The following is a 25024-nucleotide window of genomic DNA, read 5'->3' on the forward strand; positions in this document are numbered from 1 at the left end:
AGAAACAAAAGAGGAAGACATTTAGACATTTCAGATTTCATTACTCAAGTTGCAGCTAAAATAGTTAGACTGAGTGAGTCAAATAAAATTTGCCTTGATATCTGGGTCTTGACGAAGTCATCAAGTGTGCGACACATACCTTCACTGTGACTGATGGGACGGGTAGACCATCAATGTCCGGGATGAGCGCTTGCTACAGAGATAGAGAACGTCAGGATATACCAGTCTGTATGTGTAGCCTTCATATTGTGCGTGTGTGTTTGGTTTAACTATCCTTGTGGGGACCCGAAGTACTCACAAGAATCGTAAAAACAAATAATGTTAGGACAAGTGGGGACATTTTGCCGGTTGCCACAAGAAAAAGGGCTATTTTAGGCTTAGGGATTAGGTTTAGGGTTATAATTAGGGTTAGGGGTTAGGATTAGGGGTTAAAGTTAGAGCTCGGTTGTGCTTCTACATCTGTGTTGCTTGCTGCTTGGGGTTTTAAGATGGGTTTCTGCTGTGTGTGTGTGTGTGTGTGTGTGTGTGTGTGTGTGTGTGTGTGTGTGTGTGTGTGTGTGTGTGTGTGTGTGTGTGTGTGTGTGTTCACCGATGTGCTGTCCATGTTAGTGGAGACTGTGGCTGTAACAGTCAGATCCTCATCCGTCTCTGCTACAGGAAGAATAACTACGACAGAGAATAAGAAAGAGTCAGGAAATAACCTACAATACACAAATACACGCAAAAGACTGTTCACGGTGTGTGTCTCTGTGTGTGTGTGTGTGTGTGTGTGTGTGTGTGTGTGTGTGTGTGTGTGTGTGTGTGTGTGTGCAAACATGTTCTACCAGCCTGGGTCCTGGTGGCCTGTCTGATGACGCTCTGCAGACTCGTCATCTCAGTGTCGGTCTGGGAGTAGTCCTGTTCGCGGCCGTCCACCTTGGGCGTGGAGAAGAAGGAGGGGTCTGTGCCCATGTAGGAACACTGGAGGTGGCCCTCATTGCTCAGGTCCCTATGGAGGGGTTGAAACACCTGCCTCAGTCAGAAACAGAAACACTGCTACAGTATATGATTTGTGTGAGGAAAGAAACAGTTTTATAGCAGCTTTCAGTACCCATCATTCAGAGATAGAACAAGAATGAAATGGACAGAAAAAAAACGAGTTAGGTGATGCATTGTGTGTGTGTGTGTGTGTAACTGGTTGCAGATGTGTTGTGGTGCCAGGGCAGTGAGGCAGTAACACACAGGGGGTTTCCAGCCCAGAGGAGTAGTAAGTCCCACACCTGCAGGAGAGGGTGACTGGGGGCATAAACCCCCCTTTTACTGCTGCAGGGGCACATTCACAACTACTCCCTCTCCCCTCCAAAACAACCAGCCCTCCCCCATTTCTAAAGCTCCCCATATGTAGCAGCAGCCCTGCCGCCACAGGGGAGGGATTGACCTACCCAACCTACCCACTCAGCCATCCAAATAAAATGTTATCACTATTCTATCAAAGTGCTTGTGCTTGTGTTTCAGTTCAAGCCTTCCATTTCCCTTTTGTCCACATGCGAGGTATTTCTCATTGTTATTCAATCATTATTCAAACCAGAAAGTCTCAATTAGATAAGTTATCTGTCCCCCCACGCCAGGGAGACCTACAGTGGGTCCCTTGATAAAGATGAGATATAATGACTGGATTAAAAAGATGATTCAAATACTGAGCTATATTGTATGCAAAAACCAATTTGGGAAATTCTATTTTATAGTCATACAAGTGCCCCGGAAGAGAGATTTTGTTGAACAAGTAATATTTTTTTTTCAGAAAAAAGGTAGAGGTCAAAATGATTAACACTCCTACAATTTCAAACTCAGTGCCTCTTTGCTTGACATCACGGGAAAATCAAAAGAAATCAGCCAAGACCTCAGAAAAAAAAATTGTAGACCTGCACAAGTCTGGTTCATCCTTGGGAGCAATTTCCAAACGCCTGAAGGTACCATGTTTATCTGTACAAGCAATAGTACGCAAGTATAAACACCATGGGACCACGCAGCCATCATACCGCTCAGGAAGGAGACACGTTCTGTCTCCTAGAGATGAACGTACTTTGGTGCGAAAAGTGCAAATCAATCCCAGAACAACAGCAAAGGACTTTGTGAAGATGCTGGAAGAAACAGGTACAAAGTATCTATATCCACAGTAAAACGAGTTCTATATCGACATAACCTGAATGGCCGCTCAGCAAGGAAGAAGCCACTGCTCCAAAACCGCCATAAAAAAGACAGACAACGGTTTGCAACTGCACATGGGGACAAAGATCGTACTTTTTGGAGAAATGTCCTCTGGTCTGATGAAAAAAAAATAGAACTGTTTGGCCATAATGACCATCGTTATGTTTGGAGGAAAAAGGGGGAGGCTTGCAAGCCAAAGAGCTTATTTCTCTCAAATTGTGTGCACAAATTTGTTTACATCCCTGTTAGTGAGCATTTCTCCTTTGTCAAGATAATCCATCCACCTAACAGGTGTGGCATTTCAAGAAGCTGATTAAACAGCATGTTCATTACACAGGTGCACCTTGTGCTGGGGACAATAAAAGGCAACTCTAAAATGTGCAGTTTATTCACACAACACAATGCCACAGATGTCTCAATTTTTTAGGGAGCGTGCAATTGGCATGCTGACTGCAGGAATGTCCACCAGAGCTTTTGCCAGATCATGTAATGTTCATTTCTCAACCATAAGCCGCCTTCAACGTTGTTTTTAGAGAATTTAGCAGTACGTCAAACCGGCCTCACAACCCCAGAACACATGTATGGCGTCATGTGGGCGAGTGGATTGCTGACGGCAATGTTGTGAACAGAGTGCCCCATGGTGGCGGTGGGGTTATGTTATGGGCAGGCATAAGCTACGGACAACAAATACAATTGAATTTTATTGATGGCAATTTGAAATGGACAGAAATACCTTGACGAGATCCTGAGGTCCATTGTGAGGAGCATTTTTTTTTTAAAGGTATCTGTATTACAAGTCATGGAAAATCCATAGATTAGGGCCTAATGAATTAATTTCAATTGACTGATTTCCTCATATGAACTCAATAAAATCTTTGAAATTGTTGCATGTTGCGTTTATATTTTTGTTCAGTACAAATAGGACTAGAATATGCTTCTAAACAGTTCCACATTAATTTGGATGCTACCATGATTAAGCATTATCCTGAATGAATTGGGTATAATGATGAGTGAGAAAGTTAGATGGTCAAAGATCATAACCCCAAAACATGCTAATCTCTCACCATTACCAACACGGGACGTTAGCATGTTTAGGGGGTGTGATTTTTGACCTTCTGTAACTTTCTCACTTATCATTAGTCATGATTCAGTCAGGATTATCTGTAATCATGGTAACATATCCAAATTAATTTAAAAAGTGATTAGAAACATATTATATTCATAATAACTAACTACAAAATGTAAGGCTGTCCCCGACAAAAAAATAAATAATAACTTTGTTGACCGAAAGTACTCGATTGGTCAAAATGTTTAAACTTCTTTTTCATTTGCGTTTGAATAAAATCGCCTACATATGCACTAAGCTTGTCTGATGCTTTAAGCACACAAATGACTCAAGAGCCTGATGGTGAGTGTTAAAAAAAGAAAAAGACAGTGAGTTCCCGTGTGACTGGCGCACGTTGTCTCGCTCTCCTCCCTACTGCAGCGAAAAGGCACCACAGCAAGTGTTTATTGCGCTGTCCATGCTGAAGCCGCAACATCTTTTCAGCCATTTAGTTTTAGACTTGTTTGACTGAAAAGTTCTGTTACCGAAATCCCTCATTTGTTTACAAAAAAAAACATTCCCGATTCCCTCAACCCTTGCTTTCTTTACGTGAAACATGTCAGCATCGCATGCGACCAATAAATTGTTTATAAAAAAACTCAACACAGTAATGTCGACAGAAAAATGGATGCGGAGGACGTGAAAAATAAGGGGAAAATGTTTCATGCTAGCTCAGGAGGAAAAGAGGCAGTCAGAGCTGTGGAAGACATTTGACTTAGTTGTGGAAACTATTGGAGATAAAAAAAGGAGAGTATAGGAGCAAGCATTGCGTGAGCCAAACAGTTGCTGTTACATTACAATGTAATTTTTTCTGACCATTTGAAACAATGTAAACAACACTCAATAAAATTGGTGTACCAGAGTCTGTTCTAATGAGAGAAAAAAAACAAAGCTTTTATTACAGACTAAAAACAATTACATGCATTTGTGAAATGCAGTTTATCTATTGATTAGACTAATTATTCAAAGCTCCCCTTTGTTATTTAATTTAAAAACTAAAATGCTTGATTGCATTTGGAAGCATGGAAGTCTTGTATGCTGTGTGATGACATGAACGAATGAATGACTGATTGATTGATTGATTCAGTGCATTAGGGAAGTATTCAGACCCCTTCCCTTTTTCCACATGTTGTTACATTACAGCCTTATTCTAAAATGGATTAAATTATCATTTCTCATCAACCTACACACAATACCCCATAATGACAAAGCGAAAACAGGTTTATAGAAATGTTCACAAATGTATTAAAAAAAACAGAAATACCTTATTACGTAGAGTAAGTTTCCATTGATCATCCTTGAGATGTTTCTACAACTTGATTGGATACCACCTATGGTAAATTCAATTGATTGGACATAACTTTGCCGCCCCAGGTGTGGCAAGAGCTTTGGGCAAGTAACCGAAAGGTTGCTGGATCGAATCCCCAAGCTGACAAGGTAAATAATCTGTCTGTTGTTCTGCACCTGAACAAGGCAGTTAAACCACTGTTCCCCGGTAGGCCGTCACTGTAAATAAGAATTTGTCCTTTACTGACTTGCCTAGTTAAATAAAGGTTAAATAAAAAAAATAAGGTCCCACAGTTGATAGTGCATGTCAGAACAAAAACCAAGCCATGCAGTCGAAGGAATTGTCCGTACAGCTCCGACACAGGATTGTGTCGAGGCACAGATCTGGGGAAGGGTACCAAAACATCTCTGCAGCATTGAAGGTCCCCAAGAACATCATAATAAAATGGAAGAAGTTTGGAACCACCAAGACTCTTCCTTGAGCTGGCCGCCCGGCCAAACTGAGCAATCGGTGGAGAAGGGCCTTGGTCAGGGAGGTGACCAAGAACCCGATGGTCACTCTTCCAGAGTTCATCTGTGGAGATGGGAGAACCTTCCAGAAGGACAACCATCTCAACAGCAATCCACCAATCAGGCATTTATGGTAGAGTGGCCAGATGGAAGCCACTCCTCAGTAAAAGGCACATGACAGCCCACTTGGAGTTCGCCAAAAGGCACCTAAAGGACTCTCAGACCATGAGAAACAAGATTCTCTGGTCTGATGAAACCAAGATGTAACTCTTTGGCCTGAATGCCAAGCGTCACATCTGGAGGAAACCTGGCACCATCCTTACGGTGAAGCATGGTGGTGGCAGCATCATGCTTTGGGGATGTTTTTCAGCGGCAGGGACAGGGAAACTAGTAATGATTGAGGGAAAGATGAATGGAGCAAAGTACAGTGAGACCGTTGATGAAAACCTGCTCCATAGTGCTCAGGACCTCAGACTGGGGCGAAGGTTCACCGTCCAACAGCACAACAACCCTAAGCACACAGCCAAGACAACACAGGAGTGGCTTTGGGACAAGTCTTTGAATGTCCTTGACTGGCCCAGCTCGAGCCCGGACTTGAACATCTCTGGAGAGACCTGAAAATAGCTATGCAGTGACGCTCCCCATCCAACCTGATAGAGCTTGAGAGGATCTGCAGAGAAGAATGGGAGAAACTCCCTACATACAGGTGTGCCAAGCTTGTAGCGTCATACCCAGGAAGACCAGAGGCTGTAATCGCTGCCAAAGGTGCTTCAAAAAAGTACTGAATAAAGGGTCTGAATACTTATGTAAATGTGATATTTCCAGACTTTTTTTTTGTACATTTGCTATAATAAAACAAAACAACAGTTTTGCTTTGTCATTATGGGGTATTGTGTGTAGATTGATGAGGAAAACATTTTAATCCATTTTAGAATAATGCTGTAACGTAAGAAAATGTGGAAAAAGTCAAGGGGTATGAATACATTCTGAATGCGCTGTATATTGAAATAAAGGCCTAAGTAAGTTATGGTATTAAGACTAAACAGGACGCACTCAATGATGGTTACACAAGGATACTATACCAAGCCTACTAATGATAACGACATTACTTATTATTAGAATGATCATCATAATAATTGTCAAATTAACAATCGGAAGGAGATCAAGGAAAAGGAGGGTATAGGAGAGAGAACAATATTATTTTTCTGCCTGTTTGGAAGAGTGTAAACAACACTAAATAAATTAGAAGTAATACCAGTCTGTTCTAATGAAGAAAAAACTTGTAAAGCCTTTATTACAGCATAGCAAAGATTAAAAACAGCCAAATCTGTGAAATTGCTTTATCCGACATTTTGCTGTTGCATGAGGCTTGGTGCTGACGGAATCGGTAGGCTATTAAACAAACACTCAAACAGGTAAAAGAAGCAGGATCTGTGTTATTTGTGTCACAGCGGTCTAAGGCACTGCATCTCAGTGCTAGAGGCGTCACTACAGACCCTGGTTTGATTCCAGGCTGTATCACAACCGGCAGTGATTGGGAGTCCCATAGGGCGGCGCACAATTGGCCCAGCGTCGTCCGGGTTAGGCCGTTATTGTAAATAAGAATTTGTTCTTAACTGGCTTCCCTAGTTAAATAAAGGTGTCTTGTGCACCATGAAACAATATATAATTGCGACTGCTCGACTAAAGAAATCTCGGTTGACCAACAGCCTATCGACCAAACAATCAACTAAATAGGATCAGCTCTACCAAAATGATACAATACATTATTTACCATTAATTTCTATTGAGTATAAAACAATATAAAACACAACCAAAACTAACTGCAAATCCATTTGTAGAATCACAAGCTTGATTGCATACTAGGAATATGGGACCAAATACATGTATGTTAAAGTTTCTAACTTTGGTTTTACTGGGCTATGACCCATACGCTTCTATCTTCTCTGCTCAGCTGTTCCTCTCGTCAGGTCAGAGTAGATCCACCCAGAGGAGAGGTATGGTATGAAACAGGAACATTATAGTCGGGGGGCTGAAGAGGAAAAAGCTGAAAGATTCTACAGCAGTCGGAGGCCCTCCGAATTCTCAGACCCCCACAGTTGGTTCTGACCCCCACCCCACCACTACCCCCTGAACTCACCTAACCCTACACTCTATCAGAGGGTGAGAGGAGAGAGAAAATAGGCAAAACTATCGTTAACGTTACTGAAACCAGGGGTTAAGGAGAGGACCGGTGTCTGTGGTCCGGTGACAGCCTGTTAGTCCTCCCCGTGGCATCAGCAGTGGACTCGTCATGTACTACATGGCTGTATGAATTATTAAAAACACACACACACACAGCATCATTTTTCATCACTGTTTGTGTTGTAAATAATTGTTGTAAATTGCGGTGTGATTATGGCCATTACGCTGCGATGACATTTAGTACTACAGTCCACCACTCCCTTATCTGTTTTGATTGGCCAGCTGTAAGACATTGTGAAATAATTTCCTCTCAGGGATTTGGGTGGATTTCTCATGGTGATAACCATGACAACTGGTAATCATTAATAATAACACACTAATAACAACAAACCTGGCATATGGGCTTCATAGAGTGTGTGTACGCGAGTATGCCTGTGGGTGAGACAGGGTAGCACTCAGCGGAGTGAGAGAGAGAATGAAGGCTACACGTATGTCCTATGTAGAATGTGTTCTGCAAGGCTGCGTGGAGGATGAGTGTGTAACTGTGTGTGCTATGCAAATGTGTGTGTTTGTCCTGGGAGGACCCAGAGAGAGGCTCATCTAGTTGGTGCTGAAAGAAGGGCTCTTTAGAATGGAGCCAACAGAGCAGAGCTACAGAGACACACACAGGGACACTCATCCATGGAGCACAGGAATGGAGCTCCATCTGAGTGCTTCTACCCCTCCCTTTCCATTTAGAGTCCCACTCTCCTCCTTCCATCCCCAGGTAAAGGCCTACAGGGGTATCTGTTACCTTATCAGATCAGTGGAATCTGAGCACACACTGTGTGTTTAAGTGTATCGGCGTAAAATTACCATCAACTTTGGGGTCCATTTCAGATAAGTCAATTGAAGAGATGAGTGGGAATTCATGAATGGAAAAACGACTAACTTCTTCTTTTGTTAAATGTGGGGTTTGGCATTAGAATTTTATTTCCTAAATTGACAGAATGGAAATGATCCAATCCTGGTAACCGTACACAACCACCTAATTCATGGCAACACCAACACACGAAACACAGCAGCAGCGGGTACCATGGTAACGGGGTGGGGGGAGGGGGGTGTACTCACGGGAAGTTAGCGAGCCTGACAGCCACGGGGGAACAGGAGAGCTGGGCGGCCCACTTCAACGTCATATCCTGGTACACCAGCAGCATGTTGTTATGGTTACCAACCAGGGTGTTGGTGGTGCCTTCAGACACTGGGAAGAGATGGAGGGGTCAGAGGTTAGATACAGTCACAGGAGACGCATGAAACCTAATGAAAAGTGCTTTATAAATACAGTCCTTTCATCCATCAGTCATCAATGGGATGTCGATTTACTCTGAGTTGCTTTGGAAGGCAAGAAGCCAGTCCATAAATGACGACAAACCTTAAATGAATATTTAACCATTTAGAAAGCAAAAAAAGATCTCAAAAGTCATTACAAATGAATTAAACAAGGCCTAGGTCTGGGGTGAGGATGTGTCTTTGAGGTAGAAGATTAATTTGTGAGAACACACATGGTTAAACCCCGGGTTGACCTGAAATGGTCTAGCATGAAAACGCCTTTTGGTTTGGCCACACACACACACAAGCATTTAGCGTGACTGCCACCGCGGGAGATCTGAGAGGCACACGCAACACACGCCTAGCCAACCTCATTGGGATAGAGGGCAGGGGCGGGTAAGGCCAAAATGACAGACACAGTTTATATATGACTCCCTCCATCCAGTACATATAGCACATTTGTTTTTTCTCCTCTTTTGCTCCCCCTGGTTCGTTCTCTTCTGCCACTGTGGCCAGGCACTGTATTAATAGCAGTGTATCAGACAGACATGTGGCAATGGTTTCCCTGAACACACCTTACCCTGAGGTGTATGTGTGTGTTTATGTGTGTTTATGTGTGTTTATGTGTGTGTGTGTGTGTGTGTGTGTGTGTGTGTGTGTGTGTGTGTGTGTGTGTGTGTGTGTGTGTGTGTGTGTGTGTACACTAATTATAAGTGATTATTATCAATGCTGGTGTTAAGTGGCTGTATTATCACTAGAGGGAAAAACAGAGGATGAGAGAGAGAGGGGGCAAAAAAAATGAGGGAGAGAGAGAAAAGGAGAACGCGAGCCAAAAAAGGCAGCTGCATAGCGGAGGGCCAGAGGGGGAAACCTGTGAAATATTGAGAGCGGGCCGGTAAACCGCTAAAGTTCCAGCCAAAACAATGTGAAAGTCAGCAGCCCGGAAAGTTCCTCTCTCTGTATTGAAAACCAAACCGCAGCAGATTACAATAGCGGGAAGCCATTTGCCATACTATCCGGATGGCTGCTGAAAACACAACCAGAGAAAACTATCGAGGACTGTGATCGATGTCACCTGGGATCCTGGCCTTTACAGATGAACAATGCAAATGGAATGGGAATAGTGTGGTGTCTGTGTGTCTGTGTGTATACCAGAGTGAATGGTGCTCACAGGTCAAACACACCTATATGAGGAATAGCAGGTGCCTCTGGTAATAAAAAATAAAAAATTCAATCTCTCTCAAACACTCTGCTCCTTCTCTTCCTCCTCCATCCCTCTCTCATTGCTTTCCTCCCTCCTTTCTCTCACTTATTTCCCTCCTCTCTCTCTCCCTCCCGCTATCCTTCCCTTGCCATCCCTCTCTCCATGTATATACAGGTAACTGCCAAAATAAAGGAAACACTTGAGTAAAGGAGGGATACAAAGTATATTGAAAGCAGGCGCTTCAACACAGGTGTGGTTCCTGAGTTAATTAAGAGATGAACATCGCATCATGCTTAGGGCCATGTATAACATTTTTCCAGTTGCCCATTATTTTGGCTACCATGGCTAGAAGAGATCTCAGTGACTTTGAAAGAGGGGTCTTAAAGGAGCATAGGGATTTTAAAGGGTGTGTATATCTCTCAGTCACCAGATCTAAACCCAACTGAACACTTATGGGAGATTCTGGAGCGCCACTTGAGACTGCGTTTTCCACCACCATCAACAAAACACCAAATGATGGAATTTCTTTTGGAAGAATGGTGTCGCATCCCTCCAACAGATTTCCAGACACTTGTAGAATCTATACCAAGGTGCATTCAAGCAGTTCTGTTCGTCTCATGGTGGCCCCAACGCCCTATTAATACACTTATGTTAGTGTTTCCTTTATTTTGGCAGTTACCCGTAATTAAACTCAGCTGGAGAGAGGTGTGTTGGCTGGAACCCATTAGTGGGCCCTGCGATAGTGGGATTAACATGGAACACGCAGACCCCTGATCCACAGGGCATTCCGCCAGTAGAACATGCTGTGTGTGTGCGTGTGCTTCTGCAGGTGACGGTGCTGTGTGTTGCATGTTCGAGGTGCTACATATGCTAAATATGGATCCGATTAGAGCGTGCCTTGCTCTGTGACATGTCCTACTTCCTCTGGTTGGAGTGGTATGTTGGGAGTCAGTCAGGACAGACAGATGCACTGTGTAGAGCTGTACTCCGGTCCCTCATTAAACCCAACCCAGGAGCCGAGAGACCCCCTATCAGATGAACCTGAGCTCACAGACACTCATTCTGCTACCGACACGCACACTGGACAGGCATGGGGAATGTCTTATCACCACTAAAAATATTTGTTAGACCAGTATCCACATGGCAGACCTAAAACAAAGACTGGATAGAAGAGTCAGCAATAATATTAATCAATTATATGGAGGATGGATATCTGCTATGTCCTACAATATGCCCAACAATATGTCCTACAAAAAATGTGTCTGATATCAAGCAGTAAATAAGCTAATGATATCAAGCAGTAAAGCAGTATGTTGTGAGGAAGCAGCTAGGGCTGTACCATTACCTGAGGGATAGGGGAGGAAGCACTAGGGCACTACCATTACCTGAGGAGTAGGGGAGGAAGCACTAGGGCTCTACCATTACCTGAGGAGTAGGGGAGGAATCAGCTGGAGTTGTACTCCAGTTTCTTCATGAAGCGGATATGTCCGTTGTCTTTGAGACAGTATACATCCCTCTCGCCGCAAACAAAGATGGAGGACGGAGAGAAGGAGGGGACACTGAGGTCCAAGGTCCCCCAAGACCAGGGTCCAGTCAACCTGAGGGGGAAACACACACAGGGTTACACACACACACACACACACACTTCTCTTCTCACCGTCAGTCTCTTCCCTGCAGTTTTGCTATGCTGCTCAGCATCCTGTCTGGTCTCTGCGTCCGTGGCTACCGCCAGCGTCTCATACCTGGGTTAGGAACACTTCAGTTTAGACACACAACGTTCTCAGTGGTAACACTTCAGTTTAGATACACAACGTTCTCAGTGGTAACACTTCAGTTTAAATACACACAATGTTCTCAGCGGTAATACTTCAGTTTAGATACACAATGTTCTCAGTCTTTGCTTGGTAAACCGCCACCTTATCTCAGCTCACTGGTCACCATAACAACACCCACCCGTAGCACACGCTCCAGCAGGTATATCTCACTGGTCATCCCCAAAGCCAACACCTCCTTTGGCCGTCTTTCCTTCCAGTTCTCTGCTGCCAATGACTGGAACGAATTGCAAAAACACACACATATATATATATATATATATTTAAATTAAAAAACACTGAAGCTGGAGACTTATATTTCCCTCACTAACTTTAAACATCAGCTATCTGACTTTCTTTTTTCTATTGTGTTATTGACTGTATGCTTGTTTATTCCATGTGTAACTGTGTTGTTGTTTGTGTCACACTGCTGTGCTTTATCTTGGCCAGGTCGCAGTTGTAAATGAGAACTTGTTCTCAACTAGCCTACCTGGTTAAATAAAGGTGAAATAAAAAATATATAAATATATATTTTTAAGTGGTAACACTTCAGTTTAGATACACAATGTTCAGTGGTAACACTTCAGAAACACTTTAGCTGGACCCTCTGTCAGAAGCCCCACTGTCATAACAGACATCCAACTGTGTTATGACAACTAAAGTTTGTGCCACAAACCATTATTCAGGTATGCTAGTTAGCTAGCATCATGCTTTTACGTTCTCAAACAATGGCTTTATTAATAGCAGTATCATGACACTGATCTGGAGTCTGTCTACAGTAGTCTAGCAGTATGGCATTAAAACAATCTGATTTCCAGTAAAAAGCTGGAACTGGCTATAGTAGCTACAGACATCTCACACACACACTCAGTCACCTGGCCCCTCGGGAGGGAGCAGGAAAAGCTGCTAAGAATCAGATAATTATATGAAGAGAAATCAGAACCTGCTAAGCCTTGATGTTTATGGAGCTGGAAACGACAGGAGACTATTTGCTCTGTCAGGGAGAAAGTATTTTTCTCTCTCGCTCTCTGAGAAAAGAATGAAGGGATGAACATGTCCAAAGACAACAACAAGCAGTGCCAATGGGAAGGTGGAGGAAGAGGAACCGGGACCTATTTTGCCGTTACTAGTTGCAGAGGGATTCAAATAGAATACACTCCTGACAAATGCACATCGAATAAGTGCACTTTGGTTTGCATTCATACAATACCTTTGATCAGCTATAAGAAATCTGTAGCCCTCAATCCTAAATGGATGGGAGAGTTTGGCACCATCTAGACAAGGCCTTTTAAGGGCAGAGTACTATGATCAGGTATGTTGGTGAATGAGCTAGTGTGAATGAGACCTAACACATAGAAACACAAAGAGTGTGTGTGTGTGTGTGGGTGGCGCGTGCGTGAGCGATGGTAGAGTGCAAAGCTTGAAGAAATTATTCACCAGCATGCACACCGGTTATAAATGGTGAGCACACACACATTGAGTTCCACAGCTCAGGCCAGCCCAGCGGAGCAGGGAGGGTGTGTGTGTGTGTGTGTGTGTTTACATGAGTATAAATATGTGCATAATATGCATGCACGGTTGTGTGTATGAAATGTATGATCATGTGTGCACATGAACATACGGCCAACACACATCCCACGAGACTCACCTTTAACCAATTCAACCCACACAAACCCAGTCAACCTCTTCAGGTTGGATAGAGTCTCTCCGTGTCTCAGACAGCCCAGAGAGACACAGAGTTGAGTGTGTGAAGCTAGTACATGGACGATAGATGAAGTGCGGGGATGTGTGTGTGTGTGTGTGTGTGTCACAGCAGCCAGCGTGGGACGTCTACAGCCAGAGGAAACAGTCATTTATATGAAAGAGGATATCTATCCAATACTGCCCTGATACACAAACACAAAATCACATTCATTAACCCTCAAGCGGAGAGAAAATCAACATTACTGGCTAAACAAACCGAGGGAGCGGAACAGTTCTCTAGCTGACTGATATTATGCAGTACATGACACTCAGAGCAAGGCTATTTCCAACTAACATGCAGGATTTTCATTACCAAAATGTAGCTCTCTTCGTATCTACAGTTTTCATGACTTTTGATTGTAGATTTGATCAGAAAGTGGGATTCTAGCCACAGAGACCAAGTCTAGACACAGCCAAGTGTTAACTGGGGACAGAGCGCTTCATCCTGGGCAGAATTATTTTTATTTGAATTCATATATACAGTCTGAGAATTGAAGAGAGGGAGGGGGGGAAGGTGGGAAACGGGGGGGGGTCAGCGTTTCCGCAGTGATATCTCGTCTGGGGAAGCTCTTGATATCGGAGAAATCTGGGATAACAAACAGCTGGAAGGCCGGGTTTCACACACCGAAACACACACACACACACACACACACACACACACACACACACACACACACACACTCTCTTCGGCCTATCCCCAATTTCTGTCCGGTTTTAGCAGGAGCGTTAAAAAGGTGATTATGTAACTGTGATTATTGTGGAGGGGCGATGATCGGCCAAAGTAGAGGAAAATAAAGACAGGGCTTCCATGGGGAGCTGTGGCGATCAATGAGTGGAAATTTCATTAGGATGTGAAAATGTTAACTTAGCACCGGGAATAACCAGAATCAGCTGTGGCAATAGGGCCCGATACACCCAATCTGCCATCTGCAGTATCCTCTATTTACACACACACACACTTGCATGGACACACAGATGGAGGCACACACATGCAGAGACAAGCACACACACACACAGAACACTCTCCCCTATTATTTCAAGATGGTGCAGTGGTTTGTGGCGTTAGGAGGACTAGAAAATGGCCTCCCGTCTGCTGCACCACAGATGTATTTAAAGATCTAGTGCGGAGTAGCAGGCAGGCAGACAGCCTTCAGAGGCAAAGAGTACACTTCTTCACTCACTCACTTTTTCATTCACTTACTTTCCCCTGAGGAGGGTGTGTGTGTACATGTGTGCGTGCTTTGCAGAACATGCGTGTGTTTTACAGCGTATGTGTATGTTTTGCAGGGTGTGTGTGTGTGTGTGTGTGTGTGTGGGTGTGTGTTTTTTGCTGAGTGTGTACCTGTAGCTCTCCACCTGTCGTGCTGAGGACACAGTGAGGAAGGTGTCAGTGCGGGAGGAGTAACACAAGATGACCAGGCAGGAGGGAAACGGCCAAATGCGAAACTCTCCTGCTCAAAGAAGATCAGCATGCCGTCCATGGACTGGATACACAGAGAGTGGTGGTCTGAGGCTAGAGAATAAAAGACAAACGTTACATGAGCATTGAATAAAGGTTAATTCAACACATAGGCTTAGGACATTAACACATGACAACCCGGTGGAATCATACTGGCATCACAGGAGAGTACACACAATGACAGAACATAGACATGATTACTGCCGGACTAAATGACTGGTAGAATGGTATACGTTCTGTGGAAAAATGTATGCTGCCTACAGTTCTGCTTGACTTGTTGGGGCGGCTCTGCTATGTTGTGGTTGTGGGTTAGCTGCTCTGCTATGTTGTGGTGTTGGGTTAGCTGCTCTGCTATGTTGTGGTGTGTTGTAGTAGTGGGTTAGCTGCTCTGCTATGTTGTGTTGTAGTGGTGGGTTAGCTGCTCTGCTATGTTGTGTTGTAGTGGTGGGTTAGCTGCTCTGCTATGTTGTGTTGTAGTGGTGGGTTAGCTGCTCTGCTTTGTTGTGTTGTAGTAGTGGGTTAGCTGCTCTGCTATGTTGTGTTGTAGTAGTGGGTTAGCTGCTTTGCTATGTTGTGTTGTAGTGGTGGGTTAGCTGCTCTGCTATGTTGTGTTGTAGTGGTGGGTTAGCTGCTCTGCTCTGCTTTGCTATGTTGTGTTGTAGTAGTGGGTTAGCTGCTCTGCTCTGCTATGTTGTAGTGGTGGGTTAGCTGCTCTGCTATGTTGTGTTGTAGTTGTGTGTTAGCTGCTCTGCTCTGTTGTAGTGGTGGGTTAGCTGCTCTGCTCTGCTATGTTGTGTTGTAGTGGTGGGTTAGCTGCTCTGCTCTGCTATGTTGTAGTGGTGGGTTAGCTGCTCTGCTATGTTGTGTTGTAGTGGTGTGTTAGCTGCTCTGCTATGTTGTAGTAGTGGGTTAGCTGCTCTGCTATGTTGTGTTGTAGTGGTGGGTTAGCTGCTCTGCTATGTTGTGTTGTAGTAGTGGGTTAGCTGCTCTGCTATGTTGTGTTGTAGTGGTGGGTTAGCTGCTCTGCTATGTTGTGTTGTAGTAGTGGGTTAGCTGCTCTGCTATGTTGTGTTGTAGTAGTGGGTTAGCTGCTCTGCTATGTTGTGTTGTAGTGGTGGGTTAGCTGCTCTGCTATATTGTGTTGTAGTAGTGGGTTAGCTGCTCTGCTCTGCTATGTTGTAGTGGTGGGTTAGCTGCTCTGCTATGTTGTATTGTAGTTGTGTGTTAGCTGCTCTGCTATGTTGTATTGTAGTGGTGGGTTAGCTGCTCTGCTATGTTGTGTTGTAGTGGTGGGTTAGCTGCTCTGCTATGTTGTAGTAGTGGGTTAGCTGCTCTGCTATGTTGTGTTGTAGTAGTGGGTTAGCTGCTCTGCTATGTTGTGTTGTAGTAGTGGGTTAGCTGCTCTGCTATGTTGTGTTGTAGTAGTGGGTTAGCTGCTCTGCTATGTTGTGTTGTAGTAGTGGGTTAGCTGCTCTGCTATGTTGTGTTGTAGTAGTGGGTTAGCTGCTCTGCTATGTTGTGTTGTAGTAGTGGGTTAGCTGCTCTGCTATGTTGTGTTGTAGTAGTGGGTTAGCTGCTCTGCTATGTTGTGTTGTAGTAGTGGGTTAGCTGCTCTGCTATGTTGTGTTGTAGTAGTGGGTTAGCTGCTCTGCTATGTTGTGTTGTAGTGGTGGGTTAGCTGCTCTGCTATGTTGTGTTGTAGTGGTGGGTTAGCTGCTCTGCTATGTTGTGTTGTAGTGGTGGGTTAGCTGCTCTGCTATGTTGTGTTGTAGTAGTGGGTTAGCTGCTCTGCTATGTTGTAGTGGTGGCTTAGCTGCTCTGCTATGTTGTGTTGTAGTGGTGGGTTAGCTGCTCTGCTATGTTGTGTTGTAGTGGTGGGTTAGCTGCTCTGCTATGTTGTGTTGTAGTGGTGGGTTAGCTGCTCTGCTATGTTGTAGTAGTGGGTTAGCTGCTCTGCTATGTTGTGTTGTAGTAGTGGGTTAGCTGCTCTGCTATGTTGTGTTGTAGTAGTGGGTTAGCTGCTCTGCTATGTTGTGTTGTAGTGGTGGGTTAGCTGCTCTGCTATGTTGTGTTGTAGTAGTGGGTTAGCTGCTCTGCTATGTTGTGTTGTAGTGGTGGGTTAGCTGCTCTGCTCATTTGTCTCCTGCTGAATCTGATATGTCCATTAACACCTCTCGACCTGAGCAGGCCTGTTCACAGCAGCCTTACACAGCTTTAGGTCTGCGTTTGTGTGTGGAGTGCTTGTAATGGCCCACTGAGTTTTATGGCAGAGAAAATCTGAGATGGCTGAGTACACACACACACACACACACACACACAAAGAGCCATAACACAGAGTGGCTGTGAGAGCAGAGAACTATAATTAGGCCTCTACACGCTATTAAAAATCACACACATCAACGAGGGGTCAGGGAGTACCACCTGCAGAGCAGATCCACACGTGTTTATTATTGTGTATGTGTGTGTGTGTGTGCTTCACCAGCTATTCTGGTCATCCCCCTTTGGTGAACTGGGCTCAGGGTGGGAGGTCAGTAAAACACTGAAGGACAAGGCCACTCACACAATTACCTCGCCCTGTGTGTGTGAGTGTATGCACACGTATGGTGCGTGTGCATGTATGTGTGTGTCTTCTCTCACGCTTGTGAGTGGGTCTACGCCCATACTAAATATATCAAAAACCGCTCTTCTAGCTCTATAAAACATTATTCCAGCACGTCTACCCTTAGCAGAGACATACAGAGGAAACCAGCCCATACTAATAGCATTAATAGAACATGCTGTTACACAGGTTGAGCCCAAGGACAAAGCACAGAGGCTGGCAGGACAGAGCAGAGCAGTGCAGTGGTTCTTTGGGCCTGGGTTCTGGGTGGAGTGTGGGCCAGATGCTGCTTAGAATGGCCTACGCTGTTTGTGAGTGTGTGTGGCCCGATTCTGACCCAAACCCAGCCTAGCCATTAGGGCGGTATTACTACAACACCGCTATTACAGCGCCTACAGTCATTCCATGGTCAGGAACTATTATGGGTGCTCACATTTAGAGCAAGGTCCTACACACACTCATTTCAGATGAATACACTCACTCAGAGGACAAGTGTGTAGGAGCTGATTCCACAGGCTGTGCTGCTCCCTGGTGGTGGTGTGTGGTAGTGTAACCCTGGAGCAGGATCCTCTTGTCCACTTATTTATAGGAACCTCATTGTAATCCACTCTCTCTCTCCCTACAATGACAGGAGAGGGACACGACTATACTGAGAGTGTGTGTATGTGAGAGAGAGAGAGAGAGAGAGAGACTCAGAGAGTAAGAAAGAGAAGGAGAGAAATGGAAAGGGAGGAGGGACAGAGAGAAAAAAGATGGCGCCGGAGGGTAGGGCTAACGTCTTATTGGCTCTTCACCAACCGTGCTATTTTGTTAGTGTTTACGCATTGTTCGTACATAAATGTTTTGTACATAAAGCTGCTGCTACCGTCTCTTATGACCGAAAAGAGCTTCTGGACATCAGAACTGGGATTACTCACCTCAAATTGGACTAGGAGTTTTTCTTCAATGAGTTGGACGTGAGGGAAATACTACGGACAACCGACCAGGCCTAGATCCCCGTGATTTGCTGGAAAAGGAAACGTAGGTTTCGCGGAAAGAGATCAGGATGCCTTGTGAGGATCAGGTGACGAGTGGCTAATCTGCCCTTGCCTTCCGTTCTTCTAGCTAACGTTCAATCGCTGGAAAATAAATGGGACGAACTGAAAGCACGTATATCCTACCAACGGGACATTAAAACCTGTAATATCTTACATTTTACTGAGTCGTGGCTGAACGACGACATTAAGATCATACAGCTGGCGGGTTATACACTCCATCGGCAGGACAGAACAGCAGCCTCTGGTAAGACACGGGGCGAGGGCCTATGCATATTTGTAAACGATAGCTGGTGCACGATATCTAAAGAAGTCTCAGGGTTTTGCTCGCCTGAGGTAGAGTATCTCATGATAAGCTATCTGTATTTTTCGTACATACCCCCACAGACCAAGGCTGGCACTAAAACCGCACTCAATGAGCTGTATTCCGCCATAAACAAACAGGAAAACGCTCATCCAGAGGCAGCGCTCCTAGTGGCCAGGGACTTTAATGCAGGGAAACTTAAATTAGTTTTACCTCATTTCTATCAGCATGTTAAATGCGCAACCAGAGGGGGAAAAAAATCTAGACCACCTTCACTCAACACAGAGACGCGTACAAAGCTCTCCCTCGGCCTCCATTTGGAAAATCTTACCATAACTCTATCCTCCTGATTCCTGCTTACAAGCAAATAATTAAAGCAGGAAGCACCAGTGACCACTATATGAAAGTGGTCAGATGAAGCAGATGCTAAACTACAGGACTGTTTTGCTAGCACAGACCAGAAAATGTTCCGGGATTCTTGTGATGGCATTGAGGAGTACACCACATCAGTCACTGGCTTTATCAATAAGTGCATCGAGGACGTCGTCTCCACAGTGACTGTACGTACATACCCCAACCAGAAGCCATGGATTACAGGCAACATCCGCACTGAGCTAAAGGGTAGAGCTGCCGCTTTCAAGGAGAGGGAATCTAACCCGGAAGCTTATAAGAAATCCTGCTATGCCCTCCGATGAACCATCAAACAGGCAAAGCGTCAATACAGGACTAAGATTGAATTGTACTACACCGGCTACGACGCTCATCGGATGTGGCAGGGCTTGCAAACTATTACAGACTACAAAGGGAAGCACAGCCGAGAGCTGCCCAGTGAGCCTACCAGACAAGCTAAATAACTTCTATACTCGCTTCGAGGCAAGTGACACTGAAACATGCATCAGAGCATCAGCTGTTCCAGACGACTGTGTGATCATCCTCTCCGCAGCTGATGTGAGTAAGACCTTTAAACAGGTCAACATTCACACGGCCGCTGGGCCAGGCGGATTACCGGGACGTGTACTCCGAGCATGCGCTGACCAACTGGCAAGTGTCTTCACTGACATTTTCAACCTCTCACTGTCTGAGTGTGTAATACCAACATGTTTCAAGCAGACCACCATAGTCCCTGTGCCCAAAAACACTAAGGTAACCTGCATAATGACTACCGACCCGTAGCACTCACGTCTGTAGCCATGAAATGCTTTGAAAGGCTGGTCATGGCTCACATCAACACCATTATCCCAGAAACCCTAGACCCGCTCCAATTTGCATACCGCACAAACAGATCCACAGATGATGCAATATCTATTGCACTCCACACTGCCCTCTCTCACCTGGAGAAAAGGAACACCTACAGTGGGGAGAACAAGTATTTGATACACTGCCGATTTTGCAGGTTTTCCTACTTACAAAGCATGTAGAGGTCTGTAATTTTTATCATAGGTACACTTCAACTGTGAGAGACGGAATCTAAAACAAAAATCCAGAAAATCCCTTTGTATGATTTTTAAGTAATTAATTTGTATTTTATTGCATGACATAAGTATTTGATCACCTACCAACCAGTAAGAATTCCAGCTCACAGACCTGTTAGTTTTTCTTTAAGAAGCCCTCATGTTCTCCACTCATTACCTGTATTAACTGCATCTGTTTGAACTCATTACCTGTATAAAAGACACCTGTCCACACACTGAATCAAACAGACTCCAACCTCTCCACAATGGCCAAGACCAGAGAGCTGTGTAAGGACATCAGGGATAAAATTGTAGACCTGCACAAGGCTGGGATGGGCTACAGGACAATAGGCAAGCAGCTTGGTGAGAAGGCAACAACTGTTGGCGCAATTATTAGAAAATGGAAGAAGTTCAGGATGACGGTCAATCACCCTCGGTCTGGGGCTCCATGCAAGATCTCACCTAGTGGGGCATCAATGATCATGAGGAAGGTGAGGGATCAGCCCAGAATTACATGGCAGGACCTGGTCAATGACCTGAAGAGAGCTGGGACCACAGTCTCAAAGAAAACCATTAGTAACACACTACGCCGTCATGGATTAAAATCATGCAGCGCACGCAAGGTCCCCCTGCTCAAGCCAGCGCATGTCCAGGCCCGTCTGAAGTTTGCCAATGACCATCTGGATGATCCAGAGGAGGAATGGGAGAAGGTCATGTGGTCTGATGAGACAAAAATAGAGCTTTTTGGTCTAAACTCCACTCGCCGTGTTTGGAGGAAGAAGAAGGATGAGTACAACTCCAAGAACACCATCCCAACCGTGAAGCATGGAGGTGGAAACATCATTCTTTGGGGATGCTTTTCTGCAAAGGGGACAGGACGACTGCACCGTATTGAGGGGAGGATGGATGGGGCCATGTATCACGAGATCTTGGCCAACAACCTCCTTCCCTCAGTAAGAGCATTGAAGATGGGTCGTGGCTGGGTCTTCCAGCATGACAACGACCCGAAACACACAGCCAGGGCAACTAAGGAGTGGCTCCGTAAGAAGCATCTCAAGATCCTGGAGTGGCCTAGCCAGTCTCCAGACCTGAACCCAATAGAAAATCTTTGGAGGGAGCTGAAAGTCCGTATTGCCCAGCGACAGCCCCGAAACCTGAAGGAACTGAAGATGGTCTGTATGGAGGAGTGGGCCAAAATCCCTGCTGCAGTGTGGAAACGTATGATCTCTGTAACTGCAAACAAACGTTTCTTTACCAAATATTAAGTTCTGCTTTTCTGATGTATCAAATACTTATGTCATGCAATAAAATGCAAATTAATTACTTAAAATAGGGGGTGCTGTTGGCACTTTGTAATAATTACGTTCCCAAATGAAACTGCCTCGTACTCAATTCTTGCTCGTACAATATGCATATTATTATTACTATTGGATAGAAAACACTCTAGTTTCTAAAACCGTTTGAATTATATCTGTGAGTGAAACAGAACTGGACTTAGAGCAATTTTCCTATGTGGATGTGAGAATGCAGAATTCTGCAAGCTGCTCTGAGATCTGTTTATAAATCTGCCTGTCTTCTATTGGTTGAGATGCACTGCATACGCCTTCCCCTGGATGTTAGCGAATAGGGAGACTTGAAATGGAGTCTCTACGTAGATCTGAAAGGTTATAAATAGCTTGGCAAGGAAGTGTCTGGTCTTTTCCCTCTTTGCTCTGACGCACGGAGGACTTTGGCATATCGTACTAGAACCTTCGGTTATAGCTCTTAGAAATTTCCGGCTGTGTTTTTATTCGATATAGGCTTTAAAGACATCATAATGTTGTTATTTTAAACCAAATTATATCAGTTTATGTCAGTATATTGCGATTTTCGGGTGTTTATTTTCGTGACGTTCTAGGAAGTTGGGTATCTCTGGCTCAAATGCTAATGTTTACTGCTAATTGCAACGTTGAAGAGGACGTTCTACAACCGAGCAACGATTCTTTTGGACAAAGGACACCTTTCCCAAGATTCTGATGGGAGTTCATCAAAAAGTAAGAACTATTTATGCTGATAATTCGTTGGTCTGTTGAAAAATGTCAAATGCATAAGCCGCCATTAATTTCAGTGCAGCCTCGCTTTAACGCACGCTGTATGTTGTAGTAACGTTAATTTTAAAAATGTAACACAGCGATTGCATTAAGAACTAATTTGTCTTTCATTTGCTGTCCAATCTGTATTTTTTAGTCAAGTTTAGGATTAGTTACGGATTAGAATAGGTGCCTCTCCAAAGATTTCTCCCGACATTTTCTGGGCAGCTTTGCTACTTTTCTCTTTGTATAACCACGATTTGTGCCGCTAAATATGCACATTTTCGAACAAACTCTATATGCATTGTGTAATATGATGTTATAGGACTGTCATCTGAAGAATTCTGGGAAGGTTAGGGAAAAAATTTATATATTTTGGTGGTTTATACGTTATCGCTATTTTTGGCTTGAATCAATGCTGTTGTGATGTTTGCTATTGTGGTAAGCTAATATAACGCTATATTGTGTTTTCGCTGTAAAACACTTAGAAAATCTGAAATATTGGCTGGATTCACAAGATGTTTGTCTTTCATTTGCTGTACGCTGTGTATTTTTAAGAAATGTTTTATGATGAGTAATTAGGTAATACACGATGGTCTCTGTAGTTATTCTAGTTGCTTTGGTGAGAGTTGTGATGGTGGCTGCAATGGTAAACTATGATTTATACCTGAAATATGCACATTTTTCTAACAAAACATATGCTATACAATAAATATGTTATCAGACTGTCATCTGATGAAGTTGTTTCTTGGTTAGTGGCAATTTATATCTTTATTTGGTCGAATTTGTGATAGCTACTGATGCAGTAAGAAAATGGTGGAGTAAAAAAATTGGTGTCTTTTGCTAACGTGGTTAGCTAATAGATTTACATTTTGTGTCTTCCCTGTAAAACATTTAAAAAATCAGAAATGATGGCTGGATTCACAAGATGTGTATCTTTCATCTGGTGTCTTGGACTTGTGATTGAATGATATTTAGATGCTACTATTTACTTGTGACGCTATGCTAGGCTATGCTAGTCAGCTTTTTTACTGATGGGGGTGCTCCCGGACCCGGGATTGGGAGGAAGTAGAAGTTAAAAATCATACAATGTGATTTTCTGGATTTTTGTTTTAGATTCCGTCTCTCACAGTTGAAGTGTACCTATGATAATAATTACAGACCTCTACATGCTTTGTAAGTAGGAAAACCTGCAAAATCGGCAGTGTATCAAATAATCAAATGTTCTCCCCACTGTATGTGAGAAATACTTTCAGTGCCCTCGAAGCTCATCACTAAGCTAAGGATCCTGGGACTAAACACTACTCCCTCTGCAACTGGATCCTTGACATCCTGTCTGGCCACCCCTAGGTGGTAAGGGTAGGTAACAACACATCCGCCACGCTGATCCTCAACAGGGGCGCCTCAGGGGTGCATGCTCAGTCCCCTCCTGTACTCCCTGTTCACTCATGACTGCACGGCCAGGCATGACTCCAACACCATTATTAAGTTTGTTGATGACACAAAAGAGTGATCACCGACAACAATGAGAGCCTATAGGGAGGAGGTCAGAGACCTGACCGTGTGGTGCAAAGACAACAAACTCTCCCTCAACGTGATCAAGACAAAGGAGATGATTGTAGACTAAAGGAAAAGGAGGACTGAGCACGCCCCCCTTCTCATTGACAGGGCTGTAGTGGAGCAGGTTGAGAGCTTCAAGTTCCTTGGCATCCACATCGCCAACAAACTACATGGTCCAAGCACACCAGACAGTAGTGAAGACAAAACCTATTCCCCCTCAGGAGACTGAAAAGATTTGGCATGGGTTTTACAGCTGCACCATCGAGAGCATCCTGATAGATTGCATCACAGCCTGGTATGGCAACTGCTCGGCTTCCGACCGCAAGGCACTACAGAGGGTAGTGCGTACGGCCCAGTACATCACTGGGGCCGAGCATCCTGCCATCCAGGACATCTGTACCAGACTGTGTCAGAGGAAGGCCCTAAAAATTGTCAAAGACTCCAGCCACCCTAGTCATAGACTGTTCTCCTCTGCTACCGCACGGCAAGCGGTACCGGAGAGCCAAGTCTAGCTCCAAGAGGCTTCTAAACAGCTTCTACCCACAAGGCATAAGACTCCTGAATAGCTATTCAAATGGCTACCCAGATTATTTACCCCCCCATGCTGCTGCTACTCTCTGTTATTATCTATGCATAACCACTTTAATAACTCTACCGACATGCACATAATTACCTCAATTACCTCGACACCGGCGTTGACACATTGTACCGGTAGCCCCTGTACAAAGCCCTGCTATTGTTATTTACTGCTGCTCTTTAATTATTTGTTATTCTTACTTTTTTAGGGATTTTCTTACAACTGCATTGTTGGTTAAGGGCTTGTGAGTAAGCACTGTATTCGGCACATGTGACAAATCAAATTTGATCTAATAGAGAAAGGATGTGAGAGAGAGAGAGAAGTGAATGGGAGTGTGTGTTTGTGCAAATGGAAACTGGCATGAATGAAGGAGTCCATAAAGCGCTGGAAGTCTATGAAACAAAGGAAGGTGAAGAAGAGTTCAGGGGTTAATGAGGAATGTTAGAATGCCAGGGGAGAGAGAGGGAGAGAGGACGGGGGGAAGAAATCATCCCTCAAGAGAAATATATGTATTTGGAAAAAAGGAGGGGAAAGCCCTCAACTCTGCAGCATCCAAGAAAAGCAACGACTCCCATCCTAAACATGTCCTCTATAACAGTAACCAACACAGCTCCAAGTCTCCTCACACACAC

At 44.3% G+C, this 25024-nt stretch overlaps 1 pseudogene; it reads right to left on the minus strand.

Moving 5' to 3' along the window:
* LOC129858599 (protein PTHB1-like) overlaps positions 1–25024 on the minus strand; it is a 172283-nt pseudogene that overhangs the window by 137060 nt on the left and 10199 nt on the right.

Source organism: Salvelinus fontinalis, chromosome 6, assembly GCF_029448725.1.
Source record: "Salvelinus fontinalis isolate EN_2023a chromosome 6, ASM2944872v1, whole genome shotgun sequence".
NCBI lineage: Eukaryota > Metazoa > Chordata > Actinopteri > Salmoniformes > Salmonidae > Salvelinus > Salvelinus fontinalis.